At 46.0% G+C, this 24,013-nt stretch overlaps 1 pseudogene; it reads left to right on the forward strand.

Moving 5' to 3' along the window:
• Positions 1-10,778: 10,778 nt before the first annotated feature.
• On the forward strand, positions 10,779-11,512 carry LOC100613737 (claudin-6-like; annotated as a pseudogene).
• Positions 11,513-24,013: the final 12,501 nt, after the last annotated feature.

A 24,013-nucleotide genomic window follows, 5' to 3' on the forward strand; every position in this document is an offset into this window, starting at 1 on the left:
TAAGGCAGGAGAATCGCTTGAACCCGGGGGATGCAGGTTGCAGTGAGCCGAGATCGTGCCACTGCACTCCAGTCTGGGCGACAGAGCGAGACTCCATCTCAAAAAAAAAAAAGAAAGAAAAAATGTGGATGCACACAATATTTAACAAAAAAGGGACATATGCTGTGGGGAAAAGCAAGAGAGATCAGATTGTTACTGTGTCTGTATAGAAAGAAGTAGACATAGGAGACTCCATTTTGTTCTGTACTAAGAAAAATTCTTCTGCCTTGAGATTCTGTTAATCTATACCCTTACCCCCAACCCCGTGCTCTCTGAAACGTGTGCTGAGTCAACTCAGGGTTAAATGGATTAAGGGCTGTGCAAGATGTGCTTTGTTAAACAGATGCTTGAAGGCAGCATGCTCGTTAAGAGTCATCACCACTCCCTAATCTCAAGTACCCAGAGACACAAAACACTGCGGAAGCCTGCAGGGACCTCTGCCTAGGAAAGCCAGGTATTGTCCAAGGTTTCTCCCCATGTGATAGTCTGAAATATGGCCTCATGGGAAGGGAAAGACCTGACAGTTCCCCAGCCCGACACCCGTAAAGGGTCTGTGCTGAGAAGGATTAGTATAAGAGGAAGGCATGCCTCTTGCAGTTGAGACAAGAGGAAGGCATCTGTCTCCTGCCTGTCCCTGGGCAATGGAATGTCTCGGTATAAAACCCTATTGTACGTTCCATCTACTGAGATAGGGAAAAACCGCCTTAGGGCTGGAGGTGGGACATGCGGGCAGCAATACTGCTTTGTAAAGCATTGAGATGTTTATGTGTATGCATATCTAAAAGCACAGCACTTAATCCTTTACCTTGTCTATGATGCAAAGACTTTTGTTCACGTGTTTGTCTGCTGACCCTCTCCCCACTATTGTCTTGTGACCCTGACACATCCCCCTCTCAGAGAAACACCCATGAATGATCAATAAATACTAAGGGAACTCAGAGGCTGGCGGGATCCTCCATATGCTGAATGCTGGTTCCCCGGGTCCCCTTATTTCTTTCTCCATACTTTGTCTCTGTGTCTTTTTCTTTTCCAAGTCTCTCGTTCCACCTTACGAGAAACACCCACAGGTGTGGAGGGGCAACCCACCCCTTCATATGCAAAGTGTAATATCCCTTAAGTTTTGACAACCTATACTGATGACTGTAGAATGCTGATAAATAGTAAAAGGCTCTGTGGGTACTCAGAATTGTTAACCGATGGCAAAAAATAAAAAAAAAAACCCCGTGGTGACCTCTAAGGCAGGAGTTTATGCTCATGGGTATTAAATATCAAAAGAAGGACTGCTTAGCATCAAAAGGCTTCAGGAAGCTTTTAGCCCAATTTCCTTTCGTCACATTGACTTCACCTTGTAACCTGCTTGGCAGTAATATCACGAAGAAATCATGATGGATGAGCTCAGACTGCTCTACATCTGGAGTAAAGGCTTTTCTTTTTTTTTTTTCTTTTCTGAGACAGCGTCTTGTTTTGTCGCCCAGGCTAGAGTGCAGTGGTGCGATCACGGCTCACTGCAGCCTCCTCCTGGGCTTAAGCTCAGGCAATCCGCCTGCCTCGGCTTTCCAAAGTGCTGGGATTACAGGCATGAGCCATCGTGACTGGCAAAGGCTTTTCCTTTAGCTATCAGATCCCTGTTAGAAAATTAAAGCTACAAGGCTACCACGGTAACAAGATAACTGAACCTAACAGAGAGAAGACAAGACAGGAAGTTCTTACCATCTGGAATACGTAGTATCAGCCAGTCCTGTTTTGCACAGAAATGAATAACATGGCAAAGACCGAGTGTTTTTCTGGTTCCCTTCTCTCCATCTAAAGTACATGTTGTTAAAGAAAACGTGACTACAAGGTGACTAGAAAGGTCACTTGTACTGTCAACAGTACTTATGTTTTTTTTGTTGTTCTTGCTGTTTGAGACTGGGTCTCGCTCTGTTCTCCAGGCTGGAAAGCAGTGACATGATCCTGGCTCACTGCAACCTCTACCTTCTGGGTTCAAGGGATGCTCCTGCCTCAGCCTCCCAAGTAGCTGTGATTACAGGTGTGTACCACCACGCCTGGCTAATTTTTGTATTTTTAGTAGAGACAGAGTTTCACTATGTTGACCAGGCTCATCTTGAACTCTTGGCCAAAAGTGGTTTGCCTGCCTTGGCCTCCCAAAGTGCTGGGATTACAAGTGTGAGCTACTGCACCTGGCCAGTGTTGATATTTTTTAAAGAAATCCTGGCCGGGTGCGGTGGCTCACACCTGTAATTCTAGCACTTTGTGAGGCCGAGGCAGGTGGATCACCTGAAGTCAGAAGTTCGAGAACAGCCTGACCAACATGGAGAAACCCTGTCTCTACTAAAAATACAAATTAGCTGGCCGTGGTGGCACCTGCCTGTAATCCCAGCTACTTTGGAGGCTGAGGCGGGAGAATTGCTTGAACCAGGGAGGCAGAGGTTGTGGTGAGCTGAGATGCGTCATTGCACTCCAGCCTGTGCAACAAGGGTGAAATTCCATCTTAAAAAAAAAAAGAAATTCTGGCTGGGTGTAGTGGCACACGCCTGTAATCTCAGTGCTTTGGGAGGCTGAGATGGGCAGATCATCTGAGGTCAGGAGTTTGAGACCAGCCTGGGCAACATGGTGAAACCCTGTTTCTACTAAAAATACAAAAAATTAGCTGGGCGTGGTGGCGCGTGCCTGTAATCCCAGATACTTGGGAGACTGAGGCAGGAGAATCGCTCGAACCCAGGAGGCAGAGGCTGCAGTGAGCCGAGATCGCACCACGGCACTCCAGCCTGGGCAGCAGACTGAAACTCCATCTCAAAAAAAAAAAAAGACAAAAAGTAGTGGTTGGGTGCTGTGGCTCACGCCTGTAATCCCAGCACTTTGGGAGACCAAGGCGGGTGGATCACCTGGGGTCAGGAGTTCGAGACCAGCCTGACCAACATGGTGAAACCCCCTCCCTACTAAAAATACAAAAATTAGCCAGGCGTGGTGGCGCATACCTGTAATTCCAGCTACTCAGGCGGCTGAGACAGGAGAATCGCTTGAACCCGGGAGGTGGAGGTTGCAGTGAGCCGAAATCACACCACTGCACTCCAGCCTGGGCAACAGAGTGAGACTTCTTCTAAAAAAAAAAAGTTTGGAATTACCTGTCAAATCCTACATCAATCCAATTGTTTTGTTAGGATTTAGTTTCCCTCTTGTTGCCCAGGCTGGAGTGTAATGGCGCGATCTCAGCTCACTGCAACTCGGCCTCCCAGGTTCAAGTGATTCTCCTGCCTCAGCCTCCCGAGTAGCTGGGACTACAGGTGCCCGCCACTATGCCCTACTAATTTTTTGTGTTTTTAATAGAGACGGGGTTTTACCATGTTGACCAGGCTGATCTCCAACTCCTGACCTCAGGTGATCCGCCTGCGTTGGCCTCCCAAAATCCTGCAATTACAGGCGTCAGCCACCATGCACAGCCTTGTCTTCTCATCTGTGACCAAGACTTTGAAAAGTGGATAAGGTCTGGTATTCACTCATGTCTTTGTCTTTTGTATTTTTGAGGCAGGGTCTTGCTCAGTTGCCCAGGCTGGAGTGCGGTAGTGCAATCACCGCTCACTGAGGCCTTGGCTTCCCAGGCTCATAAGATCCTCCCACCTCAGCCTCACAAGTAGCTGGGACCACAGGTGTGCACCACCACACCTGGCTAATTTTTTGACTTTTTTTGGATAGAGATGAGGTTTTGCTATGTTGCGCAGGTTGGTCTTGAACTCCTGAGCTCAAGGGATCCTCCCACTTTGGCCTCTCAAAGTGTTGGGATTACAGGCGTGAGCCACCACGCCTGGACCATTCATCTCTTAAAGCTGGAAAAGATATCTCCCATTGTTTTGAGACAGCCTGCTGTCCAGGCTGGAGTGCAGTGGCCCAATCTCAGCTGACTGTAGCCTTGACTTCCTGGGCTCAAGTGATCCTTACAGCTAAACCTCTTGAGTAGCTTGGACTACAGGCACATACCACTGTGCACTGCTAATTAAAAATTTTTTTGTGTGGAGTTGGGGACTCTCTATGTTGCCCAGGCTAGTCTTGAACTCTTGGGCTCAAGTGATCCTCCCACCTCGGCATCCCAAAGTGCTGGGATTACAGGCATAAGCTACTGTGCCCAGCCTCATTTTTTATCTTAGCCAAGAATGCTGGTTGCTGTCCCCAAACCCAGTATGTATATAAAGGTGGCCTAAATGATGATGCCAATTGCTCATCAAAGTAAACCGTAGATGTAGGGGTAGCAGAGACAATTCTTGCCATCTGGATTATTCTGTGCTGTGTATAGAGATGCTCCAGTCATGTGACAAGATCATCTGCATGCTGCTGTTTCCATAGAAACCCCAGAGGAATTGGCAGATAAAAGGACTGCAATTACAGAGAAAGCTGAAAGACACTTCAGTGGCTTGATTCATTTATTCTACTTCATTTTGTGTTTGTGAAAATAGGTGAAAGCTAGAGATATATTTAAAACACACCCTGCTGAGATCATGTTTTGGGTAATGGGTGATTATTTTTTTCTTTCCACACAGACTATATTAAGATGGGAAGACTCAGAGGGTAGGGGCAGGGAAAGAAAGCTATTGGTTCCTCACATTACAGCACAGACCACAAATTAATTTCATTTATGAGAGGCAGCAACAAAAAGAAATTAATATCCAGTCTAATAGGGAACTGGACTAGAAAATGCAACACTAGATACTGCTGGAATCCTGGCTTCTGCAGACAAAATTCACTTTAAATGCTGCTCTTCTCATAACAAATCAAGTTAGTTCCCTCTCCAGACCCTAGGAAATCCACTTACAAAACTGCAAAATAGCACCAGATTGGTTATTAGAAAAATTGGGTTCTGGGCCAAGTGTGGTGGTCCATGCCTGTAATCCCAGTACTTTGGGAGGCCAAGATCGGGAGATCGAGACCATCCTGGCCAACATGGTGAAACTGTGTCTCTATTAAAAATATAAAATATAAAAATTAGCTGGGTGTGGTGGTGTGTGCCTGTAATCCCAGCTACTTGGGAGGCTGAAGCACGAGAATTGCTTGAACCCAGGAGGTGGAGGTTGCAGTGAGCAGAGATCACAGCACTGCACTCTAGCCTAACAACAGAGTAAGACTCCATCTCAAAAAAAAAAGAAAAAGAAAAAGAAAAAGAAATTGAACTTAATAACTATTGAGTATTCGACAACTCTATGCTCAGCAAAATCCATGGCACTAGGTGAATTCACTAGTCAGGATTACATGAGAGCAGGTATGGACGGAGCTGGCCAGCATATGTTACCACAGTATCAGACAGGGACAGGGAGAATCTGGGTTCCAGAGTGCTATCTCAGGTGCACTATCTGAGTAAATGCAAATTTACTAAGCTTCAGTTTCAGTTTTCCTATGCAAAACGAGGACAAGAACACAAGTTATAATCCCCGAGAAACCCCATATACATATTAGTAACTCACCAGTTTATTCTCATTGGTGCAGGAAATAGCTCTGGGACTCTCAACTGGAACCTGGTTATCTAGGTGAGCAGAAATGCTTTGGCGAGCCTGGGTCCCCATGTGTAAAAAACATTCAGGGTCCAACCATAAGAGAAACCATTTCAATGTTTTGGGGTTATCACCTTAATTTTTTTTTTTTTTGAGACCGAGTCTCTCGCTCTGTAGCCCAGGCTGGAGTGTAGTGGCATGATGTTAGCTCACCGCAACCTCTGCCTCCCAGGTTCAAGCTATTCTCCTGCCTCAGTCTCCAGTGTAGCTGAGATTACAGCGTGCGCCACTGCACCCAGCTAATTTTTTGTATTTTTGGCAGAGACAGGGTTTCATCATGTTGGCCAGGCTGGTCTTGAACTCCCGACCTCAGGTGACCCGCCCAACTCTGCCTCCCAAAGTGCTAGGATTACAGGCATGAGCCACCGTGCCCGGCCGGCATTATCAAACTTTTTATGCTTGCTATAACACTGAGAAGGTGAGCCATGTCTGCAACAGGGATGTCACTAACATATATTTTCCTTCTATGTATAAAGGATCCAAGTTATTATTTATTTATTTATTTATTTATTTTATTTATTTTATTTTTTTGAGACGGAGTCTCGCTCTGTCGCCCAGGCTGGAGTGCAGTGGCGCGATCTCGGCTCACTGCAAGCTCCGCCTCCCGGGTTCACGCCATTCTCCTGCCTCAGCCTCCCGAGTAGCTGGGACTACAGGCGCCCGCTACCACGCCCGGCTAATTTTTTGTATTTTTTAGTAGAGACGGGGTTTCACCGTGTTAGCCAGGATGGTCTCGATCTCCTGACCTCGTGATCTGCCCGCCTCGGCCTCCCAAAGTGCTGGGATTACAGGCGTGAGCCACCGCGCCCGGCCCAAGTTATTATTTATAATTCACTAAGTCCAATGACATTATTCATATTCTGTATCTGTTCCAGTCTGTGTATTGTCTTATCAGGGATCTGTCCCATAGGAAACAAACAATTCTGTCAGGGATTGTTCAGGAGCATACATAACAGCCATTAAAAAACCTGAAGCAGAGGCCGGGCGCGGTGGCTCACGCCTGTAATCCCAGCACTTTGGGAGGCCGAGGCACGCAGATCACGAGGTCAGGAGATCGAGACAATCCTGGCTAGTGCAGTGAAACTCCGTCTCTACTAAAAATACAAAAAAATTAACCAGGCCTGGTGGTGGGCACCTGTAGTCCCAGTTGCTCGGGAGGCTGAGGTGGGAGAATGGAGTGAACCCGGCAGGCAGAGCTTGCAGTGAGCCGAGATTGCGCCACTGCACTCCAGCCTGGGTGACAGACCGAGACTCCATCTCAAAAAAAAAAAACAAAAAACAAACCTGAAGCAGAAAAGCGTTTTTTTTTTTTTTTTTAGACAGAATCTCGCTCTGTCGCCCAGGCTGTAATGTAGTGGCATGATCTTGGCTCACTGCACCCTCTGCCTCCTGGGTTCAAGCAATTCTCATGCCTCAGCCTCCCAAGTAGCTGATATTACAGGCATGCACCACCACACCTGGCTAATTTTTTATATTTTTAGTAGGGACGGGGTTTCGCCATGTTGGCCAGGCTGGTCACGAACTCCTGATGTCAAGTCATCTGCCCACCCTGACCTCCCAAAGTGCTTGGATTATAGGCATGAGCCACCCACGCCTAGCCTTTAATTAGCATCTTTATCTCTAAATCTTTGATGTTTCATCTTTCATAGTCTTTCAGCTTACCAAATAATAGGTTTAACATTCAGCTAATCAAAAAACTTGGGAGCCAGGTGTGGTGGTCCACTCCTGTAGTCCCAGCTACTTGGGAGCAAAAGTGGAAGGAGTGCTTGAGGTCAGGAGTTTGAGATCAGGATGGGCAATGCAGTGAGACCCCATTAAAAAAAAAGAGAGAGAGAAACAAGGCTTAGGTGGTTCCAGAATGATGTCAAAATAAGTCTCAAATTCCTCAGCATGACAAGGCCACTGTGATGACTTCAATCCAAGTTTCTAGTTTCATTTATAGCCATAGGACCATGCTAAAACATGTCATTTTACTGCTTCGATACTTCTGCTCATTCTACTTCAACTTCCCTCTCTCTCCATTTATTTACTTATTTATTTACTTAATATTCTTTTTGAGAGTCTCACTCTGTCACCCAGGCTGGAGTACAGTGGCATGATCTCTGCTCACTGCAACCTCCCCCTCCCAGGTTCTAGTGATTTTCGTGCCTCAACCTTCAAGTAGCTGGGATTACAGGCGTCTGCCACCACGCCTGGCTAATTTTTGTATTTTTAGTAGAGACGGGGTTTCATCATGTTGGCCAGGCTGGTGTCGAACTCTTAGCTTCATGTGATCCACCTGCCTCGGTCTCCCAAAGTACTGAGATTACAGGTGTGAGCCACCGCACCTGGCCCTCTGTCCCCATTTAAATCTTACCCATTCATCAAGTCTCAACTCAAATGTCACATCCTCAGTGAAAATTTGCCAGACACCTCCAGTCAAAAGTAATTCTCTTTCCTTACTGCTAATAGCACTCTTTACATTGCATGGCAATTTTTTTTTTTTTAGACGGAGTCTCGCTCTGTTGCCCAGGCTGGAGTACAGTGGCATAATCTCGGCTCACTGCAAGCTCCGCCTCCCGGGTTCATGCCATTCTCCTGCCTCAGCCTCCCGAGTGAGTAGCTGGGACTACAGGCGCCTGCCACCACACCCGGCTAGTTTTTTTTGTATTTTTAGTAGAGACAGGGTTTCACTGTGTTAGCCAGGATGGTCTCGATCTCCTGACCTCGTGATCTGACCACCTTGGCCTCCCAAAGTGCTGGGATTATGGGCGTGAGCCACCGCGCCCGGCCCGAATGGCAATTTTATTACACTGCCTTGAGTTGTACTCATGCCTACTGTTAACTGAGTATCTATTAGATGTTAGGCAATACAGCATTGTACATGCACTAGTTTTAAACCTAGAAATCCTAGCAGATAGGCAGAATATTATCAACCCTGTGTTATGATGGGGAAGACAAGGTTCAGGGAAGTTGAGTAATTTTGATTAAGGTCACAGAGTTAGTAGATGGTGAACCAGAATTCACATCCAAGTTTGTCTCACTTTAAAATATCTATTTTTTAGAATTGTATCATGTTACGTTACACATGTTTGTCTTCTTGGCTACATGCTTGGAAGAGAAGGAATCAGATTTCATTCATTTTCGTATCTCCTTTTCTGAGTACTTAACACACTATAAGTACTTAGTCTTTTGCCCTCGAATAAAGAATCTGCCATGGAAGACATGCAGTGAAAGAGTATGTAAAGTATCCACTAAGAACAGTAGGCCAGGTGCGGTGGCTCACGCCTGTAATCCCAGCACTTTGGGATGCCAAGGTGGGCAGATCACTTAAGGTCAGGAGTTTGAGACCAGCTTGGCCTAAATGGTGAAACTCTGTCTCTACTAAAAATACAAAAAAATTAGCCAGGTGTGGTGTTGCACGCCTATAATCCCAGCTATTGGGAAGCCTGAGGCAGAAGAATTGCTTGAACCTGGGAGGTGGAGGTTGCAGTGAGCCAAGAGCGTGCCATTGCACTCCAGCCTGGGAGACAGAGCAAGACTCCATCTCAAAAAAAAAAAAGAAAGTAAACTGCTCTGTAGGAAATTTAGGTATACACAGAAACCTCTGAACCATTTAATATAAAGTAACTGTAAGCTGGGCACAGTGGCTCGCTGCCAGCACTTTGGGAGCCCAAGGCGGGTGGATCACTTGAGGTCAGGAGTTTGAGACCAGCCTGGACAACTTGGGGAAATGCTGTCTCTACTAAAAATACAAAAATTAGCCGGGGCATGGTGGCAGGCGCCTGTAATCCCAGCTACTCAGGTGTCTGAGGCACAAGAATCACCTGAACCCGGGAGCCACAGGTTGGAGTGAGCTGAGATTGTGCCACCGCACTCCAGCCTGGGCAACAGAGTGAAGCCCCGTCTCAAAAAAAAAAAAAGTAACTGTCAAGTACTAGAGTTACTCCAGCTTTGTCTGAGAATGTATAACTGTAAATTACAGCAGAAGCAGCAATGCTTGGGAAATATCCAAATATCCAAATCATTCTCTACACTTCTCAGCCTCCCTTGCAGAAACAGGAGGGGTCATGTGATTCCTTTGGCTAAAGACCTATGAATGGAAATAACTTGTGTTACTGTGTCCTTTCTAATCAGAGCCAATTAAGTGTGAGGTATAAATTATCTCTCCCTCCCCACCTTAAAAGCTACATGTTGCGATGTATCCCAAGAAGGTAAACTTTTGTCCCTCCATCCAGACTTCAATCTTGCTTGCAAAGCCGTTTTGAAAGACAGGAACAGCAAAAACAAAGCAAAACACATGCACACAACACAAACAATATCCTTTGTGTTAGGCCACTGAGAATACAAGGCTTGTTACTTCAGCATAGCAATCTGAATAACACACCCTAGTACTACTTAAACGCTACTCAATTTTATCTACCGGAGAGAAAGCACCATGCCTCCTTACAAAGCAGAGTGGAAAACAAACTATTCAAGGGCCACAAGGTGGTGCTATTTCTACAGTAATGTGATGACATTTTTGTTATACTTTTTTTTTTGACATAGGGTGGGGTCTTGCTATATTGCCCCGGACAGTCTCAAATTCCTGGGCCCACATGATCCTCCTGCCTCAGCCTCCCAAGTAGCTGAAACTACAGGTACTTTTTGAAGCAAATTAGAAGCTAGCAAAATGGAATCTTTTTTTTTTTTTTTGAGACGGAGTTTCGCTCTTGTTGCCCAGGCTGGAGTGCAATGGTGTGATCTTGGCTCACTGCAACCTCTGCCTCCCGGGTTCAAGCGATTCTCCTGCCTCAGCCTCCCGAGTAGCTGGGATTACAGGCATGCGCCACCACGCCTGGCTAATTTTGTATTTTTAGTAGTGACGGGGTTTCTCCATGTTGGTCAGGCTGGTCTTGAACTCCCAACCTCAGGTGATCGCCTGCCTCGGCCTCCCAAAGTGCTGGGATTACAGGTGTAAGCCACCACACCTGGCCTACAGCAAAATGAAATCTTTAGTTCTTAAAGTTTTATATATGATATCACTTAAGTAGACTGTTGTTTCCAAAGAAAACAACCATCTGTACTATTGCCTCTGTACAGTTCCAGAATGAACATCCTGCAGTTTCTGAAACAGCATTTGTGGGCCAATCTAGAAGATCACCGTGATGGTTAATATTAAGTGTCGACTTGGCCTAGGAATTTCGCGTATCTCCTTCACAGTGCAGCTCCTTCAATCTCACCATGGCCTCTGCCAGAATGCAGATCCTGGGAGTCGTCCTGACACTGCTGGGCTGGGTGAATGGCCTGGTCTCCTGCGCCCTGCCCATGTGGAAAGTGACCACTTTCATCGGCAACAGCATCGTGGTGGCCAGGTGGTGTGGGAGGGCCTGTGGATGTCCTGAGTGGTGCAGAGCACTGGCCAGATGCAGTGCAAGGTGTACGACTCACTGCTGGCGCTGCCACAGGACCTGCAGGCTGCATGTGCCATCTGTGTCATCGCCCTCCTTGTGGCCCTGTTCGGCTTGCTGGTCTACCTTGCTGGGGCCAAGTGTACCACCTGTGTGGAGGAGAAGGATTCCAAGGCCCGCCTGGTGCTCACCTCTGGGATTGTCTTTGTCATCTCAGGGGTCCTGACACTAATCCCCGTTTGCTGGACGGCGCATGCCATCATCCAGGACTTCTATAATCCCCTGGTGGCTGAGGCCCAAAAGTGGGAGCTGGGGGCCTCCCTCTACTTGGGCTGGGCGGCCTCAGGCCTTTTGTTGCTGGGTGGCAGGCTGCTGTGCTGCACTTGCCCCTCCGGGGGGTCACGGGGCCCCAGCCATTACATGGCCCGCTACTGGACATCTGCCCCTGCCATCTCTCGGGGGACCTCTGAGTACCCTACCAAGAATTACGTCTGACATGGAGGGGAATGGGGGCTCCGCTGGCACTAGAGCCATCCAGAAGTGGCAGTGCCCAGCAGCTTTGGGGTGGGTTCATATCTTTTGTTTCTGCCTCCTTCTATTTTTCTTTTGACTGAGGGTATTTAAAATTCATTTAAAAACTGAACCAAGAAGATGACTCAGACTCCCACTTAGGTTCTGCTGTTTCTCACCCTTGGATGATGGAGCCAAAGAGGGAATGCTTTGAGATTCTGGATATTTACATGCCCATTTTAGAAGCCAGTCAAGCTGTGGAACTAATGTGGAGGCTGCTTGCTGTGCTGGCCTTTGCAACAAGACAGACTGTCCCCAAGAGTTCCTGCTGCTGCTGGGGGCTGGGTTTCCCTAGATGTCGCTGGACAGCTGCCCCCCATCGTACTCAGGCCTCTGGAGCTCCTCTCTTCACCCATGGAAAAGCAAGTGATCTGTTAACAAAGGACTGCCCACCTCCGGAACTTCTGACCTCTGGCTCCTCCGTCCTGGATGTCCACCTTGCAGGGTCAGGTCCCAGCTATGTAGACCCCCGCCCCCACCTCCAACACTGCACCCTTCTGCCTTGCCCGCCCCGCCTCACCCCCTTTACACTCACATTTTTACCAAATAAAGCATGTTTTGTTAGTGAAAAAAAAAAAATTAAGTGTCAACTTGATTGGATTAAAGGCTGTAAAGTATTGTTCCTGGGTGTGTCTGTGAGGGTGTTGCCAAAGGAGATTAACATTTGAGTCAGTGGACTGGGAGAGGCAGACCCACCCTCAGTGTGGGTGGACACCATCTAATCACCTGCCAGGGCAGCTAGAATAAAGCAGGCAGAAGAAGGTAGGATGAGCCGACTTGCTGAGTCTTCCAGCCTTCATCTTTCTCCTGAGCTAGATGCTTCCCGCCCTCGAACACTGGACTCCAAGTTCTTCAGCTTTTGGACCCTTGGACTTACAACAGTGATTTGCCAGGGGCTCTCAGGCCTTTGGCCACAGACTGAAGGCTGCACTGTCAGCTTCCCTACTTTTGAAGTTTTGGGACTTGGACTGGCTTACTTGCTCCTCAGCTTGCTCACGGCCTACTGTGGGACTTCGCCAGATGGTGTGACTCAATACTCCTTAACAAACTCTCCTTCATATATACTTCTATCCTATTAGTGCTGTCCCTGTAGAGAACCCTGACTAATACAGTCACCCTGAACCAAACTAATAAAAAAAAAAAACACCAAAACTTTCTCTCACCAACAGCAGTCTGGCCTCAGGTCTTTCTCGTCTGTTATTAAGAAAGAGTAAATTTTTTTTTTTTTTGAGATGGAGTCTCGCTCTATTGCCCAGGCTAGAGTGCAGTGGCATGATCTCGGCTCACTGCAACCTCCACCTCTTGGGTTCAAGCGATTCTCTTACCTCAGCCTCCCGAGTAGCTGGGATTACAGGCGTGTGCCACCACACGCAGCTAATTTTTGTATTTTTAGTAGAGACGGGGTTTCACTATGTTGGCCAGGCTGGTCTCAAACTCCCGACCTCAGGTGATCTGTCCGCCTTGGCCTCTCAAAGTGCTGGGATTACAGGCATGAGCTACCGTGCCCGGCCGAGAGGAAATTTATTTTAGCCTTGTAATATGATCAGTTGAGTCCAGAATCCATCCCTCTGCTGATCCTTGCTTTCGTTTCATTTTATAATAATCGGTTATTTTATGTATTAATATATAGGCCTGAGGGAACGGGGCACATGCAGGGAGAGCCATATAGGAGGAAGGGCTCCTTTTCTAGGAAATCTAATCTGTAATTAAATAATCAGCTGAAAATGACCAAGTCTTTCTGGCTCAGTTCTGAGCCTTTCAGGATCTCCTGCTGACTCGACTAATCCCGCTCAGGTGCTCCTCTTTGGTGCTGTAAGAGCACCATATTGAAATAGTCATTTTTTCATGATTCTACTGGACTGTAAGCTTCTGGAGAACATGGACCATAAAATGCAATAGAGCACAGTGGTTAGGCCACAGGCTTTGAAGTCAGACAGACCTGGCATCTCGTGCGGGCTTTGCAACCTCTCAGGCTATTTCCTCAGGTAAGTTACCTAGCCAGTCTCATCTTTAGTTTCTCCATCTGTGAAACAAGGATATTATCTCGTTCATGAGTTGATCATGAGGATTAAAAAAATAAAGCACTTAGTGTAGTACCTGGCACATAATAATACCCAACAAATAATAACTATTATTAGTGAAATGAGGCATCTTAGAATTCTGAGTACCTGCCATATAGAAGGTACTGAAAAACTATTTGGTAAATAAATGAAAAAATGAAGTAAACCAGCAGAATGGTCTTTTTCACGTACAATTTTGTTTTTTAATCATTTTAGATGCTAAAATTGTAAATTGGCAACTTTTTTTTTTTTTTTTTTTTTTGACACAGTCTCACTCTGTTGCCAGGCTGGAGTGCAGTGGCTCAGTCACGGCTCACTGCAACCTCTGCCTCCCAGGCTAAAGCGATTCTCCTGCCACAGCCTCCCGAGTAGCTGAGATTACAGGTGCCTGGCACCACGCCTGGCTAATGTTTGTATTTTTTTTAGTAGAGACGAGGTTTCACCATTTTGGCCAGGCTGGTCTCGAACTCCTGGCCTCAAGTGATCCACCCACCTTGGCCTCCCAAAGTGCTGGGATTACAGGTGTGAGCCACCGCACCCACCTGGCAACCAGTTGTTATTTTCGATACTTCATTAAAGGAGAATTATCATTAATTCAACTAGAGAAATAAAGTTAATAAAAATTACAGTCAATCTTAGTTATGTGTTATGGAAAAATATTAATTATCCTATCCCATGGTAAATTCTCAAGCACAGTTATTCCTTTTTTTTTTTTTTTTTTTTGAGCCGGAGTCTCGCTCTGTCGCCCAGGCTGGAGTGCAGTGGCGCGATCTCGGCTCACTGCAAGCTCCGCCTCCCGGGTTCACGCCATTCTCCTGCCTCAGCCTCCCAAGTAGCTGGGACTGTAGGCGCCCGCCACCACGCCCGGCTAATTTTTTTGTATTTTCAGTAGAGACGGGGTTTCACCGTGTTAGCCAGGATGGTCTCGATCTCCTGACCTCGTGATCCGCCCGCCTCGGCCTCCCAAAGTGCTGGGATTACAGGCGTGAGCCACCACGCCCGGCCTTTTTTTTTTTTTTTTTTTTTTTTTTTTTTTTGAGACGTAGTCTCACTTTGTTGTCCAGGCTGCAGTGCAGCAGCACAATTTCGGCTCACCGCAACCTCCACCTCCCGGGTTCAACGGATTCTCCTGCTTCAGCCTCTGGAGTAGTTGGGATTACCAGCGCGTGCCACCACGCCCGGCTAATTTTGTATTTTTAGTAGAGACGGGGTTTCCCCATGTTGGCCATGCTGGTCTGGAACTCCTACCTCAGGTGATCCTCCCTCCTCACCCTCTCAAAGTGCTGGGATTACAAGCGTGAGCCACAGCGCCCGGCCAAACACAGTTATTCTACTGAAACTTGTTATAGACAAAGTTCTCCAGAGCATTTGACTCTAGATACCATGAATCCATCTAAAAAGAAGAAATCTACTTAAAGACAGTATTCAAGGCTGGGTATAGTGGCTCATGCCTGTAATCCCAGCACTTTGGGGGACTGAGGCAGGTGGATAACTTGAGGCCAGGAGTTTGAGACCAGCCTGCCCAATATGGCAAAACCCCATCTCTCCTAAAAATACAAAGATTTGACAGGTATGATAGTGTTCATCTGTAATCCCAGCTACTTGGGAGGCTGAGGCATGAGAATTGCTTGAACCTGGAAGGCAGAGGTTGCAGCGAGCCGAGATTGCGCCACTGCACTCCAGCCAGGGTGACAGAGCAAGACTGAGTTAAAAAAATAATAATAAAAGGCAGTATGCACAAAGTGTTCAGATCAGCCGTCAGTCCAGACTCACCTTATGGATCCTAGAGATAAGCCTTGTTATTCCTTTCAGCATTGTCCTTGTACTCTTAAAAAAAAGAAGTGAAAGGTAAAGCACAAATGGGAAAAAATATTTGCAACATGGGAAACTGACAATGGATTATTATGGGTTAATAATATGGAGTAATATCTAGAATATATAAAGCATGCCTACAGCCTAATAAAGAACAATGAGCAAAAGACACAAACAAGCATTTCACAGAAAAGAAACACAAATGGCTAGCAAACCCATGAAAATATTTTTCAACCTCATTACAAATCAGCGTAATGCTAATTAAAACCATGAAAATGAGATACCATTTGAAGCCACCTTATTACAAAAATAAAAAAATCAGGGCCAGGCATGGTGGCTCACGCCTGTAATCCCAGCACTTAGGGAGGCCGAGGTGGGTGGATCACCTGAGGTCAGGATTTCGAGACCAGCCTGGCTAACATGGTGAAACCCTGTCTCTAACAAAAAAAAAAAAAAAAAAAAAAAAAGAGAGAGAGAGAAAGAAAAAAACTTCTAAATGTACACTGAGAAATAGAAATAAAGATGTTCATATTAGCAGAGTACAAATTATAAAAAGACTGTAAAAAAAACAAATGTCCGTATGTCCATTGACAGAACATTGGATAGATACAGTCATAGAATGGAATACTGGAAAGCAATACAAAGAACAAATTACCATTACATTCATCAATATGGATCTCAAAAATGCATACTGAGTGAACACTATTACATCTAGCATAGTATGACATGTAAAATAAAAAACCAAAAAACTTCACTGATTATTTGGGGGATATATATATAGGAAAACTGAAACAAAAAGGCAAGAGAATGATAAGAACAACAAATAGAATAATGGTTACTCTTAGGGAGAAAGGAAAAAGATGGGGGCAGGCACACAAGGAAACTGATAATAAGCTATTACTAACACTGGATAATGGATACATGAGTATTTGTTTTATTATTTTTATAACATGTGTATTATATTAATTATTTTGCATGCTGAAAATACTTAAAAAGCCTGAATCTTTTGGAGCTAAAAGAGATTTAAAAATACTTAAATGTAACTCTCAATATCCAGTAGTTATAGAATAACTTAAGTTAAATGTCTATGTAATTGATTAGTTCATTTTGGCTATCATTTTCACTTTTCTTTTTTTTTTTTTTTTTGAGACGGAGTCTCGCTCTGTCATCCAGGCTGGAGTGCAGTGGCGCGATCTCGGCTCACTGCAACCTCCGCCTCCCGGGTTCAAGCAATTCTCCTGCCTCAGCCTCCCAAGCAGCTGGAACTATAGGTGCCCGCCACCACGCCTGGCTAATTTTTTGTATTTTTAGTAGAGACAGAGTTTCACCGTGTTAGCAAGGATGGTATCAATCTCCTGACCTCGTGATCCGCCCACCTTGGCCTCCCCAAGTGCTGGGATTACAGGCGTGAGCTACCGCGCCCGTCCCTCATTTTCACTTTTCTTGCAACCAAAATCTTTAAAGCAACAACAGAGTGGCACCCATTTAACCGAATAGTTAGTGAGCACCTACTATGTACCAGGCCCTGTGAATACAATGGTGAACAAACTGTTATAGTCCCTGACCTTATAATCAAGGAACTTAAAGTACAGTCAAGAGAATCACATAGGCTGGATATGGTGGCTCATGCCTGTAATATCAGCACTTTTGGAGGCTGAGGTGGGAAGACTGCTTGAGCCCAGGAGTTTGAGACCAGCTTAGATGACACAGTGAGACCACCTCCACAAAAAAACAAACAAACAAACAAAACAAACAAACAAAAAAAACCTGGCACTGTGGCACATGCCTGTAGTCCTAGCCACATAGGAGGCTGAGGCGAAAGGATCACTTGAGCCCAGGTGTTCAAGGCTGCAGGGAGCTATGATCGCACCACTGCACTCCAGCCTGGGTGATACAGTGAGATATTGTCTAAAAAAAGAGAGAGAGAGGTACAGACTGATATAAATTCCTTTAAATTTTATTTCCTCTTTCTTTCTTTCTTTCTTTTTTTTTTTTTTTTGAGACAAGCTCTCACTCTGTTGCCCAGGCTGGAGTGCAATGGCAAGATCACAGCTCACTGCAGACTTGAACTTTTGGCCTCATGTGATCCTCCTGCCTCAGCCTTCCAAGCAACTGGGACCATACATGCCCATTGCCTGGTTAATTAAAAAAAGAAATTATTTTATTGGTAGAGATAAGCCTTCCTATGGTGCCCAGGCTGGTCTTGAACTCCTGGGCTCAAGCGATCTTCCTGTCTCAGGCTCCCAAATGCCTGGATTACAAGTGTGAGCCACCATGCTCTGCCTCAAGTTTGTTATTTTTTATTTTTCTTGAGACAGGGTCTTGCTCTGCCACCTAGGCTGGAGTACAGTGGCACAATCACAGCTCATTGCAGCCTCAACCTCCCGTATTCAAGCGATCCTCCCACTTCAGCCTCCCAAGTAGTTGGGATTACAGGTGCAAGCCACAGTACCTGGCTTTTATATTTTGTAGAGACAGGGTCTCGCTATGTTGCCAGAGCTGGTCTTTCCTGGGCTCAAGTGATCCTCCCGCCTCGGCCTCCCAAAGTATTGGGATTACAAGCGTGAGCCACCTGCACAGCCATACTATTTAATGAAGATGCCAAAGCACTCCTAAACTCAGTCATTCAAGAAGCATATGACATGCTTCCACACGCCCACACTACACAGAGTCTATAGTGGTGAATAAGACTGGGATGGTCTCTACTGGCCTGCCTGCCTTTTCACTTGTGGGATTTCAGGGCTCCTTTTCTAGAGTGCAATGTCACTCCAATAGTATTTGACCTGCCCCACTGTGCTCCCCAGATCTTCTCAATGCTCCCCGGCACAACCACTACTGGAAGAGCTGTGGACGAGGAAGCAGGCTGGGTACTGGAGAGGAAGGAGTGTGTGACATGGTCCAGATGCACTTCTTTCCATAGGCGTGCCTGTGGACACTGGAGCTATTATTTTGCCTATGTTATAGACACTATGAGAAATGACGGTCAGAACGTGTAATCAGCTTCTGTTCTAGGACACTATCATCTTGAACCCAAATTAAAATAAATGATCTACCAGCATCCAGACTTAAACATTTTCTTCACTGAAGCCTTGCTTAAAATTCTTCAGTATTTCCTCACTACTTTATTATTTTGTGAGATCGGGTCTCAGTCTGTTGCCCAGGCTGGAGTGCAGTGGCGATCATAGCTCACTGCAGCCTCTAACTCCTAGGCTCAAGCAATCCTCCTGCCTCAGCCTCCTGAGCAGCTGGGACTACAGGCATGTGCAACCACCTCGTGGCTATATTTTATTTTTATAGAGATGGGACCTGGCTATGTTGCCTAGGCTGGTCTCTAACTCCTGGCCTCAAGTGATCTTCCTGCCTTGGCTTCCCAAAGTGCTGGGATTGCAGGTGTGAGCCACTATGCCTGGCCCTCACTAGTTTTCAAGTTAAAAAAAAAAAAGATATACCTTCTATATGGGAATAACAAGATACTTTAAGAAGAAGGGGAAGGACCAGGTGCAGTGGCACACATCTATAATTCCAGCACTTTGGGAAGCCCAGGCCGGAAAAAATCATTTGAGGCCAGGAGTTGGAGATCAGCCTCGGCAACATGGCCAGACTGCAACTCTACAATTTTTTTTTTTTTAATTTGCCAGGCATGGTGGTCTGTGCCTGTAGTCTCAGCTACTTGGGAGGCTGAGAAGGGAGGATCACTTGAGCCCAGGAGTTCAAGGCTGCAGTGACCAGTGCACTCCAGCCTGGGCAACAGAGTGAGATCCTGCCTCCACAAAAACAAAAAACAAAACAAAAACAAAGTTGCAGGTAGGTGGGTAAGGAGAGAAAGAAATCTCAAAAGTCTCACCCTAAAGCAGACAACCTAGACTAAATCACATTTCAAAATATTTTAAAATACCTATAAGCCGGCCGGGCGCGGTGGCTCATGCCTGTAATACCAGCACTTTGGGAGGCCGAGGCAGGTGGATCACGAGGTCAGGAGTTCAAGATCAGCCTGGCCAAGATGGTGAAACCCCGTCTCTACTAAAAATACAAAAAATTAGCTGGGTGTTGTTGTGGGCACCTGTAATCCCAGCTACTAGGGAGGCTGAGGCAGAGAATTGCTTGAACCCGGGAGGCAGAGGTTGCAGTGAGCCGAGATCGTGCCACTGCACTCCAGCCTGGCGACAGAATGAGACTCTGTCTCAAAAAACAAACAAACAAAAAATCTATAAGCAGAGAAATCCTATCAACAAGCCAAATCAACACAAAAGAGAGGAATGTTTGCTTATTCTATTTTCCAGGGTATATACAAATCAGGACTCTGCAAGATAAGGCTGAATGCCACTAATACTATGAAAAATTGCGTACTGATTTCTGTTTTCAGTCTTTTCATGTCATTTGAACACTTCTCTGCAGAACACAAGTTAAACATTTTGCTTGTAACTGGACGGTAGGTAAGGGACAGGTTTCCTATGAGAAATGACTGATGGTTGGCCGGGCGTGGTGGCTCACGCCTGTAATCCCAGCACTTTGGGAGGCCGAGGCGGGCGATCATGAGATCAGGAGATCGAGACCACCTTGGCTAACATGGTGAAACCCTGTCTCTACTAAAAATACAAAAAATGATTGAACTCAGGAGGTGGAGGTTGCGGTGAGCCGAGATCACGCCATTGCACTCCAGCCTGGGCAACAAGAGCGAAATTCCGACTCAAAAAAAAAAAATCCAGACATGGTGGTGCACACCTGTAGTCCCAGCTACTCGGAAGGCTGAGGCAGGAGAATCGCTTGCACCGGGGATGCGGAGGTTGTAGTGAGCCAAGATCGCCCCACTGCACTCCAGCCTGGGTGACAGAGCAAGACTACATCTCAAAAAAAAAAAATTATGGTAAAAATTAAAGATGAACGATAATTATCTCCAGCCTAATAGGAAGCCAAAACAAACAAACAAAATTCTCAAAAATGTCATTAATATACTTCTCCATGCCGGGCGCAGTGGCTCACGCCTGTAATCCCAGTACTTTGGGAGGCTGAGGCAGGAAGATCACTTGAGGTCAGGAGTACTGGTCAACATGGTGAAACCCCATCTCTACTAAAAATACAAAAATTAGATGGGCGAGGTGGGACACGCCTATAATCCCAGCTACTTGGGAGATTGAGGCATGAGAACTGCTTGAACCCTCCCAGGTTCAAGAGGAGGTTGAAGTGGGCTGAGATCACACCACCGCACTCCAGCCTGGTCGACAGAGTGAGACTCTGTCTCAAAATAATAATAATAATAAAATATAAAGTAAAATAAAATACTTCTCCAATATTTTTCAACTGCCATCATTCTGAGCTTTTCCCCGTTATCTGCCTCAAGTATTCCAAGACAAAAGAGTTCTGCTTCCAACCACAGTCTTTATTTAAAATGTAGATAATGGCTGGATGAGGTGACTCACACCTATAATGCCCACACTTTGGGAGGCCGAGGTATAAGGATCACTTGAGCCCAGGAGTTCAAGACCAGCCTGGCAAGATAGCAAGACTGCGTCTCTTAAAAACAATTAAAAAATAAAATAAAATGTAGATAAACAAATCCCAAATAGTTGCCTTAGTCTTTTGAAGCTTTTCCAAATGCATGTAAAAAGACATTTTTTTTTGTATTTGTAATAATCTGTAAGAAACCACAGATTCTTACACACTATTGTGTTTAAAACTGCCGCTACTCTGATGAAACTGTTTAGGTAGTGTTAGAGTATTAGAGTTCTCTCTCCTTTTTTTTTTTTTTTTTTTTTTGAGACAGAGTCTCACTCTGTTACCCAAGTGGAGTGCAGTGGCACAATCTTGGCTCACTGCAACCTCTGCCTCCTGGGCTCAAGCAATTCTCCTGCCTCAGCCTCCCGAGTACAGATGCATGCCACCACACTTGGCTAATTTTTTGGTGTTTAGTAGAGATGGGGTTTCACCATGTTGCCCAGGGTGGTTTTGAACTCCTCAGCTCAGGCAATCCGCCCACCTCGGCCTCCCAAAGTGCTGGGATTACAGGCGTGAGCCACCGCACCTGGCCAAATTATCTTTCTTTAAACAAACAACAAAAAGAGTATTCTTGCCTAGACAGGCCAAATGTAACTTCAGAAGGAAGTCAGAAACAGCCTGTGCCAAATTTAGAAAGGTATCCCAAAGACTATGTGCTAAAACTTCAGTGCAGTGGCGTGATCACGGCTCACTGCAACCTCGACCTCTCAGGCCGAAATGATCCTTTCACCTCAGCCTCCCAAGTAACTGGGACCACAGGTGCACACCACCACGCCTGGCTAATTTATTTTTATTGTTTTTGTAGAGACAGGGCAGGGTCTTACTATGTTGCCCAGTCTGGTCTCAAACTCCGGGGCACAAGGGATCGTCCTGCCTCCATCTCCCAACATGCTGGGATTACGGGTGTGAGCCACCACACTCGGCCCTTTTTTTTTTTCTTAGAGTCAGGGTCTCATTATGTTACCAAGGCTGGTTTCAAACCGCTGGCCATGCAACCTCTCCGTTCAGCCTCACGAGTAGTTGGGATTACATGTGCGAGCCACTATACCCAGAGAGAATAACAGATTCTTTTTTTTTTTTTTTTCTTTTTGAGATGGACTCTTGCTCTGTTGCCCAGGCTGGAGGGCAGTGGCCCGATCTCGGCTCACTGCAACCTCTGCCTCCTGGGTTCAAGAAATTCTCTTGCCTCAGCCTCCCAAGTAGCTGGGATTACAGGTACACACCATCACGTCTGGCTAATTTTTGTATTTTTAGTAGAGACGAGGTTTCACCATTTTGGCCAGTCTGGTCTCAAACTCCTCAACCTCAAGTGATCTGCCTGCCTCGGCCTCCCAAAGTGCTGGGATTACAGGCGAGAACCACAGATGCTTAAGATTATGTCGACCTAGTCTAAGGATTGAACTCGTTCAGAACTAAATTAGTGCTACATTGATCTTAATATTAATCACTGAATATTTTTCTGAAATAGGCTCTATAATAAGCAAATTAAAGGCATTATCTCACAACAGTCCCATCAGGTACACGTTATTATGCTCAGCTGAAAATAAGTATGGATAGATTAACTCCAAGGGTATATATCCTAAAATCAGGCAGTTTTAGAATTGAAATCTATGTTTGACTCTCAAGCCTTTCCCATTAGCCACTATATATGCTACACTGTCAATCAGCAAATGCCTAATGATTTCCAGTGATGGGGAACTCAATAGGAAGTCATTATATAGTTTTTACACAGCTTTTAATAAAAGTTCTTCAGTAGTTCGAGGCAACATGTCTCCTTGTAGCTTCCATTCACTGTCCTAGTCTTCCTCTTGGGTTTTTTGTTTGTTTGTTTGTTTGTTTGTTTTGAGATGGAGTTTCACTCTTGTTGCCCAGACTGGAGTGCAATGGCTTGATCTCGGCTCACCACAACCTCTGCCTCCCGGGTTCAAGCGATTCTCCCGCCTCGGCCTCCCGAGTAGCTAGGATTGCCTGCATGCGCCACCATGTCCATGTCCAGCTAATTTTGTATTTTTAGTAGAGACGGGGTTTCTCCATGTTGGTCAGGCTGGTCTTGAACTCCCGACCTCAGGTGATCCGCCTGCCCCGGCCTCCCAAAGTGCTGGGATGACAAGCGTGAGCCACCACACCTGGCCTCCTCTTGGGTTTTACAAGCCATCTTCCACATGACAGCTTTTCAATTATTAAAGGTAGTTATGGGCCGGGTGCAATGGCTCACACCTGTAATCCCAGCACTTTGGGAGGCCGAGGTGGGCAGATCATCTGAGGTCAGGAGTTTGAGACCAGCCTGGCCAATATGGTGAAACCTCGTCTCTACTGAAAAAAAAAAAAAAAACAAAAACAAAACAGGGCCGGGCGCGGTGGCTCACGCCTGTAATCCCAGCACTTTGGGAGGCCGAGGCGGGCGGATCACAAGGTCAGGAGATCGAGACCATCTTGGCTAACACGGTGAAACCCCATCTCTACTAAAAATACAAAAAATTAGCCGGGCGCGGTGGCGGGCGCCTGTAGTCCCAGCTACTCGGGAGGCTGAGGCAGGAGAATGGCGTGAACCCGGGAGGCGGAGCTTGCAGTGAGCCGAGATTGTGCCACTGCAGTCTGGCCTGGGCTAAAGAGTGGGACTCCGTCTCAAAAAAAAAAAAAAAAAAAAGATTAGCCGGGCGTGGTGGCGCATGCCTGTAGTTCCAGCTACTTGGGAGGCTGAGGCACAAGAATCACGTGAACCTGGGAGGCGGAGGTTGCAGTGAGCCAAGACTGCACGCCAGTGTGGGTGACAGAGTGAGACTCTATCTCAAAAAAAAAAGAAAAAAAAAAAAAAAGAAAGGTAGTTATGGTCCTCTGCTCCCCACCCCTCCCCCATAAATGCTTTCAGTTTCCTAAAGCAATTATCATGCAGTACAAGTCCCTTCTCTATATTACCCCAATACACTTCAGGTATGATCTACTGTTTCCCTAATTTAGGATATTATATTTCCAAGAGTGACTTTTGTAACTCCATCACACCAGTGCTTCATACGGAGAACACAGTTCACTAAAATCACCAGTCCTTTTTTAAAAAAAATATTGCTACTATCAAAATCCCAGCAATCTTTTTGGTCAAAATTGTCAAGCTAGCTAGGTGCGGTGGCTCATGCCT

The sequence above is a fragment of the Pan troglodytes genome, chromosome 1 (genome assembly GCF_028858775.2).
Source record: "Pan troglodytes isolate AG18354 chromosome 1, NHGRI_mPanTro3-v2.0_pri, whole genome shotgun sequence".
In the NCBI taxonomy this organism is placed as follows: Eukaryota; Metazoa; Chordata; class Mammalia; order Primates; family Hominidae; genus Pan; species Pan troglodytes.